This window comes from Adiantum capillus-veneris, chromosome 5, assembly GCF_014529385.1.
Source record: "Adiantum capillus-veneris isolate H3 chromosome 5, ASM1452938v2, whole genome shotgun sequence".
In the NCBI taxonomy this organism is placed as follows: Eukaryota; Viridiplantae; Streptophyta; class Polypodiopsida; order Polypodiales; family Pteridaceae; genus Adiantum; species Adiantum capillus-veneris.
Genome location: NC_140935.1, coordinates 127,474,356 through 127,486,768, shown reverse-complemented (window position 1 = coordinate 127,486,768; position 12,413 = coordinate 127,474,356). Strand labels below are relative to the sequence as shown.

Below are 12,413 nucleotides of genomic sequence, written 5' to 3'. Positions count from 1 at the left end.
TGCAAAGTAGCTGAGAGCAACTTGTGCTATCTTTTAGAGCTTTTATTTAACATTCACACCTTGCAACATAACCACAAAATTCTCATTCTAAATACTACCACCTCCATCACATTCAAGCATTGAGATAAAAATGAGGTATTCCAATGCAGAGCATCTTTGCAACCATAAAGGAGAATTTTCTTATCCTTACAACGATCCCATGTTCACCTAGTGCCAGAATAACCAAAGCAATTTATGATTCAACATCTGCAATTGCTTATTGATGTAGGAAAGCCCTGAAATGTGTTGTTTGGTCAAATGTCTTTTGATATACTTCGAGGCATTCTTGTTCAAGTTGCTGTCTCTATCTCCATCACTTTCTCCAACTTCATCCCATATGTGTTGTCAAGGATATGAAGCAATCCACAGGCTTAAATATATTGACTGCATGATAGCAAGTAGTAAGCAGAAGGGAGGAAAGAGCATTGTGTGGATAGATATGAGCAGGGAGGGGATTGTTGTGATGGAGTAATTATCGGCAGTGCGTAACTGAACAGGTCAAAAGAGCAGTGTAAAGAATGAAAGTATTTGTTACTCGTAAATTGATGATGTGTTATGGACCTAGTTTGTCAAAGTGAAAGACTATTTGGCTAAGGATATGTACGTAGCTTTACCAATATGCATATGAATAGTAGAAGGTGGATTTTAGAGGGAAATGATGCATACAGTTGATGTTGATATGTATCTTTGCACTAGCTTCATTCCACATAGAATATTAAGGGATCCAAAAATTGTATTGATAGTATGTTGTGAGCCAATCGCTATCGTCAAGTAGCGAGGTTTGTTCTTCTGCCCATAAGTAAATGTATTTCTTGAGTATGAAAGTTTGGAGTTGTGTTGGAAAATGGTATTGCTAGTGGAATGGATCATCTAGTTCCATGGATGTTGATGTTAATCTCCTAAATACTGTAGGCGTAGTTAGAATTCTTTGTGTAAGAGTGAATAAAATTGTTCAATCATTAAACATAAATGTATGATGATGTTATTGATGTCAACAACGTAACAAAATGGAAGGACACTCTCAAAAATTACATACACGAGAGCTGAAAAAATGTTTGAGAAAGAGTAGAATCAAGAGGTGGACACATTACCCTAAATAAAGAAAATGACTACATACTATATCTTTTTATGGTGTTTTAAGTAATAGTACTTGGAGCACTTAGGGGGATATCTCTTTAAATTATTATATCCTTTGCTAGAGGTTGCATCATGAGAAAGAATTTGTCGTGTCTCTAGTGCAATAGCACTAGTCCTTATGTTAGTTATGTGCAAAATTTGGAACTCAAAGTTTCATAAGAATGGAGGAAAGTAAAACACATCATCTCTCATCTATTTTGGAAGATTGGTGATGTGTGCTCTTTTTCTAGCGTCAAAATTAGTTGTCAAGCTTATGTAAATACGGTTGTTGATTTTGCATTTGATGGAGTATACTATGTAGACTATATGTAGCTCTCTTGAGCTCAATTGGTTTCTTAATGCTACCTTCCTCACCTTGAGCTACCAAAATTTCGTTGAGGCTTCCATAAGGTGCAGGTACACACTTCATCATATCGCCAAGGGAAGGCCCATTGAAATGAGGGAATATAAGCACCTCTAGTGATTGATGAGAGTGTGCAATGGAACACACGCATACCCCTATGGTTGAGGTCAACACTGCTCTCAATGGGGTATAGTGTGTGAAATGGCACACACTATACCCCTATGGTTGAGGTTAACACTGCTCTCAATGGCAAAAGACTTAAATTGTTTCTTTGTCTGACCTTCAAATTCCTTACAGTAGCACATGTTGGTAGACGAAAGGAAATAAATTCCTTCAATATTGCATTCATGGGTAGCTCCATATGGGCATGGCTTTGTCCACGCTTGATAGCTGCAAATGGAATGCCCAATGTGACAAAGCACAATGAGTTCATCACACCCTCATCATAATTTTTTTAAGATGCACACTAGACATGAAAAATTTAATTTCTCTAAGAATCCCCTTCCGAAACTTCTTGCTGAAAAAGGTTTGTGTGTCAATGTTCCTTGCCCAGTTGCATTTTCCTTCTCAATCTTCCTACAATTATACCAATGCTATAATTTTCCCATGCCTGTGTCCTCTAGCAAGTCATCTTGTAGGTCTGCAACACACTTTGGCATGTTCCTAATGATACTTAGGAGATGGTGCTCTACATTGCCAATGTCAACCCCCTCATACTTGGAGACTGTTGAGTAAACCACTTTAGTTAGAAAAGACAGCAAGCGCCGCTCATCTCGCAACGTTGACACAATAATTGGGTGTGCAATCGTTTCTTCACTTCTAGTGCCTATTCAAGATTAATTATGTGTACAAGCAATGAAATGATTTTATGATGTGATGATATAATCATTTGTCACTTCAAAATCTAAAAGTGGACTTGGAATTGATATAGTAACAAGTGATAAAATCACCAGGCATGCCAGACATAGTAGAAATTTCTTTTTAACATGCAATTTTTCAAGCCCCCTTTCATATGCTTTGTGTAATGCGATCAACTTATATAATTTTCCATATATAATATTAACTCAAGAGTATAAACGCAAAAAATGAAATGCAATTTTGAGATTCTAGCAGTCAAATGACATGAGGTTTTTTCTAAGCACTTGTTTTGATAGGCAAAATAGCGCTTGACAAAAAAATAGGTGTTGTTTTTAGGCCTTGATCTTAGTCTAGATACCACTTTAAAGCTCTACATCTCTAAGCTTTTTATAAAAAAAACATAAGCACAAAGAATTGAATTAAAATAGCACCCCTAAGCTTTAGAGCCCTATGCTGTAGACCCCACTTTAGTAATTCTACATCTTTAAGCTCCAGAGCCCCCTTTACAAATTTAACACTCTAAATCCCTAAGCTATAAATCCCACTTTAAAAGCTCTAAAGTTCTAAGCCCTATAACTCTAGCGCCTCGGGGTGACCCTCCCCCTACCTGAGAGTCGATGTAACCTTTTCACTTTCTTTAATTCAGGTTTTTACCTTCTTTGAATAAAAACTCTAGGTCCTCATTGGAGACCTTACTTTAAAAGTTCTAGACTTAGCTTTAAAATATCTAAAAATAAAAATAAAACATATCTAGAGATTAAGGCTCCAAAGGATAGATCCCTTTCTTATAGTTTAAATTAGCAAAAATATAACTTTAGTATATTATCTCAAGTTTCAACATGTGAAAGAACTTCTCAAAAATGAAAAGGTGACTCTTGAGATTTTTGGACCCACCAATAGCTAAGTCTTTATCATTTAACCCATAAAGCTTTCAATGTTTCATGCTTTCAAGGGCAACCCAAAATCGTTTCCTTTGTAAATGAGGATTCGTTTCATATTTCAAAACTCATTTCAAAACTAAAGACATGCTCATCATCATTAGATTTACACACTCTTCATTTAAATGAGTGGCCACTATCTTATTTCAACCAATCACACTTTTTGCCTATCAAAAACATGCTTGAAAATACAACTCAACCTCTTTTCTATTTTAGTCAACAAAAAGAGAAGGTGTCTCTATTATGTCTTTGCCCTGTAGGCAGGCCAACAATGGGAGCCTGATGGTTACTGAAAAGGGAAAGGAAAGAATCACATTAGCTACTTTGAGAAATCTCTAGGATTGCGGTAACACATGAAAGAATTCCTGGTGAAGACAAAGCCTTGGTGACTAAAGCACTAGTAACATGTATAGTCAAAGGAGGTACATAGCTACGAGAAGAAGAGTGGCAGTGTATCCTTGTCTTGCGATGGAGTTTGTAAAATCTTAATCAAGCTGGAGAGTGTTCCCTTTTGCTGTGGACTATCTTCTAGAATCGAATACCTGGTGGTCCAATCGCTCCTACAGCAAAGCTTTTCATGAAGGAGAGCCTAATTAGCTGGCCATATCGTGACAATTGTAAGTTACTCTTCTCGACACTTTCCACATCCCCGATTCCCTGATTGATCACCTGAAAAACCTTTTCTCTATACCTATATTCATCCACCTCCTTTGTTGAGAGACTCATTCCTTCACAAAGGTATTGCTCATCTTCAACCTTGCTTGTCCCTGGTCTCCTCAAGCTTCTTTTGCTCCCTTGACTTCAAGTAAACTTTCACCGATGGCCTCCCTTAGCATGGGAAATATCTCCTTCCTCTCCTCAATTTTGGAGCATTACTTGACCTCTTCTTGTCTGCCACACAGCTTGGTCTCCATGAGCTTCGAGGTGGCAGTTTGTTTCCTTGGCTCTCAAACGCTTCTAAAACACGACTCTATCCCTTTGGTCTTCTTCCCTTTAATTTCCATTCTCTTGTCAGCTTTTTGCCACTTTCTTGTGTGCTTCGACCTCAGTTGGTAAAATTGTCGTTGTCGCAATCATGGCATCCGAGAAAAGATTTCTCATGTGCCCGACATCCTTATTTGGCAGCATGCATGATGATGCGTTATCATCAGCATCCCCCTGCAGTACACCATTGCGGCCATCAAAATACCGCTTCTATTTTTGGGAGGCAGCTTTGCCGGAGACCTTCATTCCGTAGTTGGGAATGTATGGACGAAGCACTCTCAACAAGGACGGACCAAATTTGGCTCTGAGTAACCCAGCAGGTCCTACAGCCTGACGCCGGAGATCCACTTGCGCCATCACGAGAACCTCACGTATGCACGAGAACCCCCTTTCTTGCAAAGAAGCCCTCTTTTTCCTTCATCGTGCACAAAGTGCGGCCGGCCCTTGCTTACCATGATTCTATAGTAGCAATTTTTAACTGCAATTATCTTTGTCCAATGAGGTGCCGCCGAATTGCATAGGTCTACTTGAAGCATCTTTATCATTATGAGACAATCAAGGTAAAAAGTAAAAAGGGAATGCATGTAATTTGCAAATGGGCTATCACCCTCGATTAAAAGAGGCATGCACCGTGAGCGCACTACTTCTACATTTCACCTTCTGCCGTAGAGCGCATTTCACCTTCTCCCGCCATAGCTATAGCTACTTGCAGGCTTGTTCTCTCGCCAGCAGCTCTAATTTTTCATTTCACCTTCTGCCGTAGAGCTTCGCCCGCCATAGCTATAGCTACTTGCACGCTTGTTCTCTCACCCGCAGCTCTACTTCTGCATTTCACCTTCTGCTGTAGAGCGCATTTCACCTTTGCCCGCCATAGCTATAGATACTTGCAAGCTTGACGTTCTCTCGCCCGCAGCTCTACTTCTGCATTTCACCTTCGCCCGCCATAGCTTATATAGCTACTTACACGCTTTGTGACCTGTGCAAACTTGCGCAAGGCGCCTGAAAGCACTGCGAGGGCTCCCCATTGGCTACCACCTACACAGATGAAGGTGCTGTCGCGCAGTGCAACCCCAGAGGTTTCTTGATTCTGCTGGCCTCGCACTCAACTAACTAGGTCGACGTCCCATGAACTTATAACTGGTGAGTCCAGACCGGCCTCATGTTCTCATTCTTTCTCTCCGGTCTGTTGGTTTTATAGGTTTCTCGCTCGAAGTCTAATTCTGCTGCCATAGATGTTCGATTCTCTTGCCCGCAGTTAATTTTTCTTGTATACAGAGCCCGTATACGTACTGTGTAGAAGTTGTGGAAGAGGCTCTGGCAGAGGCGAGTACTGAAAGCTACCACCTGCTGCCACCCCAGAGGTGTCTTGAATCTGCTGGCCTTGATCAGGCCTCGCACTCACACTGATCAGCTTTGTCAATGATCTCTATCCTCTCAGTTTTTGCACGCTCTCACTCAGCTTTCTCTCCCTTTTGGTTTCATAGGTTTCTCGAAGTCTTATGCAGCTGCATGCCATAAATGTTCTGTCTCCCGCAGTTTTTGTTTGTATACAGAGCCCATCCTGTGTATAAGTTGTAGTTGTGGAAAAGGCGAGTACTGAAAGCACTGCGAGGGCTCCTTGGTAGCTACCACCCCAGAGGTTTCTTGAATCAGCTGCTGCTGGCCTTGATCGCAGTACTCAGCTTCGTCAATGGTCTCTAAGGTCGGCGGCTCAAGAAGTTACGGTTGAGTCCAGACCTCATGTGCGAACCTCTGCACGTTCTCATTCTTTCTCTCCCTTTTGGTTTTATAGGTTTCTCGAGGTCTTCTGCTGCCATAGGTGTTCTCTCGCCCGCAGTTTTTGTTGCATACAGAGCCCGACGTAGTGTAATTGTGGAAGAGGCGACTGAAAGCACTGCGAGGGCTACTGCCTGCTGTCGCGCCGTGCCACCCCAAAGGTTTCGATTCTTGATTCTGCTGGCCTTGATCAAGGCCTCTCACTCACACTCTCTACCTTCTCAGTAATTTCTGCACGCTCTCATTCAGCTTGGTTTTATAGCTTTCTCGAAGTCTTATGCTGGCGCCATAGAAGTTCTCTCGGCCGCAGTATACAGATCAGCTGCCCGTCCTGTGTAGAAGTTGTAATTGTGAAAGAGGCCCTGGGCAGAGGCGACTGAAAGCACTGCGAGTATCGCGTCGACGTGCCACCCCAGAGGTTTCTTGATTCTGCTGGCCTTATTCAAGGCATCGCACTCACACTCAGCTTCGTCAATGATCTCTAAGGTCAGCGTCTCATGAACTTACTGTTTACTAGTTTTGTCTAGGTCTTGATCAAGTTAGGGAGAGGACTTAGGAGGTACCATCTTTTTCTAATTTCATCAGGCAATGCTGGTTCATTTCTAAATGTCTTAATTATTTAAAACGTGGAAAATTTGTTTGTTGCTGTTGCCGTGAAAACATGACTAGTCCACTAGTCACAATGAGAAATGAGACAATTAATCAATGCAACAACTTGCAATCTATACTATATATATACTATATATTAAGGAGACTGGTTTTCCAGTGCCACGTGTCAAAGTTTGTTGCATCCGGTGAGTTCCGATTTATATGAGTGAGGGGGAGAGGGGGAGAGAGAGAGGCTGCTGAAGGCGGCCGACCGTACTAGTGAGAAATAAAATAAACTCCTTTCAGCTTCTAGAAAGTTTATATGTACTAGATTGTTCGCCTTGGTAAAATGGTCTTTGATGGCTTCTACAATTCACACCTGAAAAAAGTCCCCTTGTGTTAAGGTGTAAAAGAGTCTAATACGTGTAGTATGTGAGGAATCCATTTAGAGCCAGGTCTCCCCGTGCGCTAAGAGTATTTGTGACATTATGCCTTGAAGATTTTTATTTCTAGTCACACTATATTTATGGTAGAAGTGGATGCGTAAAGTTAAGACCTAAATATAAACACATGGCTTGAGTTTCTTCCAAATATGGAAAGAGCTAGAACGTTGCTCCATTTTGCAACAAGGAGAATATATTGACGGCTCAACTTTGATCATTTGTTGCATTAACTCTTAGAAACACAGCAAAAAGCTTGAATCTGCATTATTTTTATCATCATGGAAGCTCTTCAAAATCCCTTCATTTTGTAAAATCTTCAAAGTTCTTATGTACTGACATGTCTTAACTTACCAACTTTTACTTAATACCACTTAATCTTGTTAGAGTATGCGGAGACTCGGCTCTTACTAGACTGTCTTTTTAAACATGAATGTGAGACGATGGGCTAGTGGCTCAAACACGATGGAGACGAACGAGTTATATCATAGCCCCAATGAAGAAAGTAGCTATGAGAAGATAGATGTGCTGATAGGTCCTGACTCCTTTGGCTGTGGGCTAGTTGACTCTACATGCTACTATGTGCAACTAGAAATAGTATGGTAAGAAGATATCCTTCGATGATCGATAGATGTGCTGATAGGTCCTGACTCCTTTGGCTGTGGGCTAGTTGACTCTACATGCTACTATATGCAACTAGAACCACTATGGTAAGAAGATATCCTTGGATGATCGAAAATTTGGAAAAATATCACTTTGATTGAGACAAGTGAAACCCAAAGGTCCAAAGAATAAAAGGACAAAATAGATGAGAATTTAAATCCCGACATCTAATTTCACACAATGGTTTCTTGGGAAATCTTGATATAAAAATATAGAAGGAAAGAAAGTTTAGTATTTATAATGATCCCTCTTACACGATGTAACATTTAATGGCCTAAAATCTTATTTGTAGCGGAAATTAGCATGAACATAGTGGGCATTTCATTAGAATAGATTCCTAAGGAGAATTACAAGAGTGCTTGGGTGGAGAGAGCAACAAAAAGCATAACACCTAGTTAGATAGCATCGACAATACTTTCAAAAGAGAGAGCAATTAAGCTATTGACAACAGTTGAGGACCGGATTTGCATGGAGCCGGTCCCCCCTCCAAAAGGCTTTGTATTATGGTTTCTCCCATCAAGAGAGACATTGTACAATACAATTCTTTGTGTTCCTTCAAGACTAGCTAGTGCAATGAAGATGGAAGCTTCATACACCAAGCAAAACACTTAATCAAACACAACTTGAATTATCCCCGTTCTCAGACCCAAGACCTCACACACCTTCGAAGATGGTGAGAGCTAGCAGGATATGAGAGTAGATTGAGAGGAAAAAGAAGTATCTTACGAGAAAGAAGTACATCTCCTCACATAATCACTCATATTAGCATAGCTTAGCTTAGTAATTAGCTTGGTAGAGAAGATGAGCATGCATTGAAGCTTGGCTCTTGGTTGGATTTGCATCCACATGCCAAGAGAGTGTTGATGTAGGCTTCTATCTCACAAGCTTGGAGTAGGTGATGAGCTCTCCATTAAAGCTTGGGAGGAGATAGAGTATTTTCCCTTCACACATGGTCAAGTGTGAGAGTGTGTGTGTCAATGCCAAGCAAAAATCAGCCCCCCCTCTCTCATGGGCGAGCCCTAGCTGCTAAGTTAGTCTGGCTTTTGCCTCATTGGACCTCCCCAGGTCAAGCCAATAGGGATTAAGCAGCATAAGTGATAGCCTTCTGACATGTGTCCCCCTTTCCCCTTTTGTGAGAGCTTTAGATAATTAAATAACTAAACTAAACTCTCATTGGACCCCTTTGCCTCCTGGCCAATAGGAATCAGGCAAGCCATGGGGCTCCTGAATGCTCATTGGACCCCTTGGGAGACTGCCCAATAGTCTTCTAGGACACTTAATTCTTATTGGTTTCTTTTATTAAATGTTTTTAAATTAATTAAACTAGATTTACTCTAGCCTAATTCTCATTGGTCCACTTCAAGGGTCTTCCAATAGGAATTGGGCACACCTTGTGGGCATCTGGCCTAGGGAGCTGACATGTGTCCCTCATTCCCTTTGTGTAAAGGGAGCCTGTGTGTGTGTGTGTGGCTTTCTCTCTCATCCCCTAGCTTTGGGGCTCGCCCCCTCCCATGTAAGGATGTAGAAAGACTTTTTGGGCACACACTAAGCATCCAATTTTCCCTAAGGTTGACCTTTGGACACAACCTTTGAATTTTGGAACCTTAGCATTTTGGAAGTCTTAATGGGCTGAACCTTAGGGTCTTTTTAGCCCATTGTTTCACATGGCTCTTTTGCAGATGGCCCCCCCTTTGGATCCCTATTTTCCCTCCTTTGGATCCCTACTGTGGCCGGTCTGCTAACTTAACCAATATTCTAGCTTTTTCTCCCTTGGCACTTCCCCACATTAAATGATCAGTTTAATATGAGAAAATCATTTAGGAGAATTAGATATTGATTATTATGACATTACCTCTCTCTTGAAATCATAGTCGTCCTCGACTATGGTGTAGAGAAGATAAAGCATATGCATGAGTCCTTTTCTTAGCGGGTAGAGGATCCCTATGTTACCCTACGACATCATTCCATAATGGATGACTAGTCCATTTGGTGCTTGAGAGCCTGAGGCTGCCGCAAGCATGTCTGCACATTAGTCCTATCAGTCTTCCATAGTAGAGTGACAAGCTCTACTTGGTGTTCGGGAGACGTCGTCTCCGCAAACTTGATCTAAGCATGCATACTACTTCATTTTTGTGCACAAATAAAGAAAAAGAGAGTCTTATAAGACAAAAAAAATTTTGTTCATTTTTATCATTTTGTACATTTGCTTACTCTTGGGAAACATTGTAAGCATTGACAAGGTTTAGGTTATCCTTTAATTGTATGCCTTGCATCCCTCTAGCATCTTCAAAAGGATAATTCTTAAACTTAATAAGATATCGTCGGATAGTCTTACCGCCTCTTAATACCTTGTCTTCATGTCGGAGAATGGACTCGGGCTGCAGCACCTCCTCGTGGTCCTCGATCTCCGGTGGGTCTTCAATAGTTGGTTCTTGAGGTGGCTCTCCTTTGTAAGGCTTCAAGAGGCTCACATGAAAAGCATTGTGTATGAGCCAATGATTGGGCAACTTAAGTTGATAGGCCATCTCATTGATTGGCCTAAGAATCTGGAAGGGACCATAGTACCTTTTTGCTAGTTTAGCATAGTACTTTTGGTGGCCCGTAGGATTCTTGCCCGTCGTGTGCCTTAATCGAGCCTTGGGAAACTTTAACAAGACCCAATCGTTTTCTTTAAAGGCTTGGGCTCTTCTGTGCTTGTCAGCAGCAGCCTTTTGCCTTTGCTGTGAGATAGAGATAGCATCCTTAATCTTTTGGAAAGATTCTTGTAGGTCTCGGCTATACTCATCTGCAGCGAAGATCTTCCCATGTACCTTAAGTAGCAAGGGACTTTTTGATCTTCCCTCAATTACCTCGAAAGGTGCTTTTCCTGTAGAAGTATGTACAGTGTTATTGTAAGCATACTCTACTAAGGGTAAGTACTTCTCCCATTGGGATCTTTGATCTACTTCCGTTACATAGGCTTTTAGTAGATCGAGAATAGTTAGGTTAGCTATTTCACTTTGGCCATCAGTTTGTGGATGATAGGCCGAAGAGAAGTTTAGCCTTGTTCCTAAATTCTCAAAGAGACCCTTCCAGAAATTACTGGTCATTCTAGGATCTCTATCCGACACTATGGACATTGGCAAGCCATGGTACTTGAAAATTTGTGAAATGAAGAGGGTTGCCATTTGATGGGCTTTGATAGTCTTTTTGACAGGTATAAAATGAGCTTGTTTACTGAACCTGTCTACTATCGTCCATATTCCCGTATTCCCATGGATAGACTTAGGTAATCCAAAGATAAAATCCATGGATATGCTCTCCCACGGTGAATTAGGGATTGGCAAGGGTTGAAGCAATCCAAGTTGCTTCCCTCTATCAAATTTTGTCTTTTGACATACCACACATTTGGAAACATACTCATGTATGTTCACTTTCATGGTAGGCCAATAGAAATATGTTTCAATTCCCTTTAGGGTAGACTGAATCCCTCTATGCCCCGCATATGGGGGAGCATGAGATTCATACATTACTTTCTCACGTAGTGAGTTAGTAACGCATAGTCTATTGCCATAGAGAAGATAACCATCTTGTAAAGTAAATGGTTCTTCTTTCTTCCCTAATGCAAGGGCTGAAATCACATCTCTAAAATCGGGATCAATAGCATACTCATCTATCATTGAAGATAGATCATTGTGAGTTGCTATGGAAACCGCATTCACTCTCGGTCGTCTTGAGAGTGCATCGGCTACTTGATTATGCTTGCCAGCAATGTGAGCAATATGAAAATGAAATTGCGAAAGGAAATTTGCCCACCTCATTTGTTTGTCGGAGAGCTTGGTCTGCGTCATGAAGTACTTAAGACTTTGGTGATCCGTTCGCAGAATGAAAGGAGTCCCCAATAAATAGTGCTTCCATGAGTCTAAGGCATGTAGAACTGCAAGGAGTTCTTTTTCGTATATGCCTAGAGCTTGCTCAACAGGGTCGAGCCTTCGACTCTCATAGCCTATGGCGTGCCCTTCTTGGAGCAAAACAGCCCCAAGGCAATCACCACAAGCATCACATTGGACCTCAAATGGTTTTGAGAGATCCGGTAGTGTAAGCACAGGTTGAGAGATAAGCTTTTCTTTAAGCTTTTCGAAAGCATTGTTCTCCTTAGCAGACCACGTATACCTAACATTTTTCTTTGTTAGGTCATGTAATGGTCCCGCAATTTGTGAGAACTTTTCTATGAAGCGTCTATAGTATGCACACATACCTATAAAGCTTCTTAATTCATGAAGATTCCTTGGTTTAGGCCATCCTTTTATTACCTCTAACTTGGATGGATCCATTTGGATTCCATCTTGAGAGATAATGTGACCTAAATATTGAATCTCTTGCAAGAAAAATTCACTTTTCTTTCGATTAACATAAAGTTTATTCTCTCTTAAAACTTGAAATATTACCTGGAGGTGTTGCTTGTGTTCCTCTAATGAATTAGAGTAGATGATAATATCATCAAAGAACACTCCAGTGAAGGTTCGATGAGGTCTGAACAGCTTCTCCATCAAGCGGTTAAATGTGGCTGGTGCATTAGTCAAGCCAAAAGGCATGACAATGTATTCGTAAAGACCAAATGTAGTACGAAATGCGGTCTTTACAATGTCTTGATCAACTATCCTTATT

General features: G+C 41.0%; 1 long non-coding RNA gene across 1 annotated transcript; it reads left to right on the top strand.

Moving 5' to 3' along the window:
• Positions 1-5,795: 5,795 nt before the first annotated feature.
• Positions 5,796-6,543, top strand: LOC147458083 (uncharacterized). Its single transcript, XR_015188016.1, has 3 exons — positions 5,796-6,001; positions 6,092-6,236; positions 6,338-6,543. It is a non-coding gene; the product is annotated as an uncharacterized LOC147458083 (long non-coding RNA).
• The last annotated feature ends 5,870 nt before the right edge of the window (positions 6,544-12,413 follow it).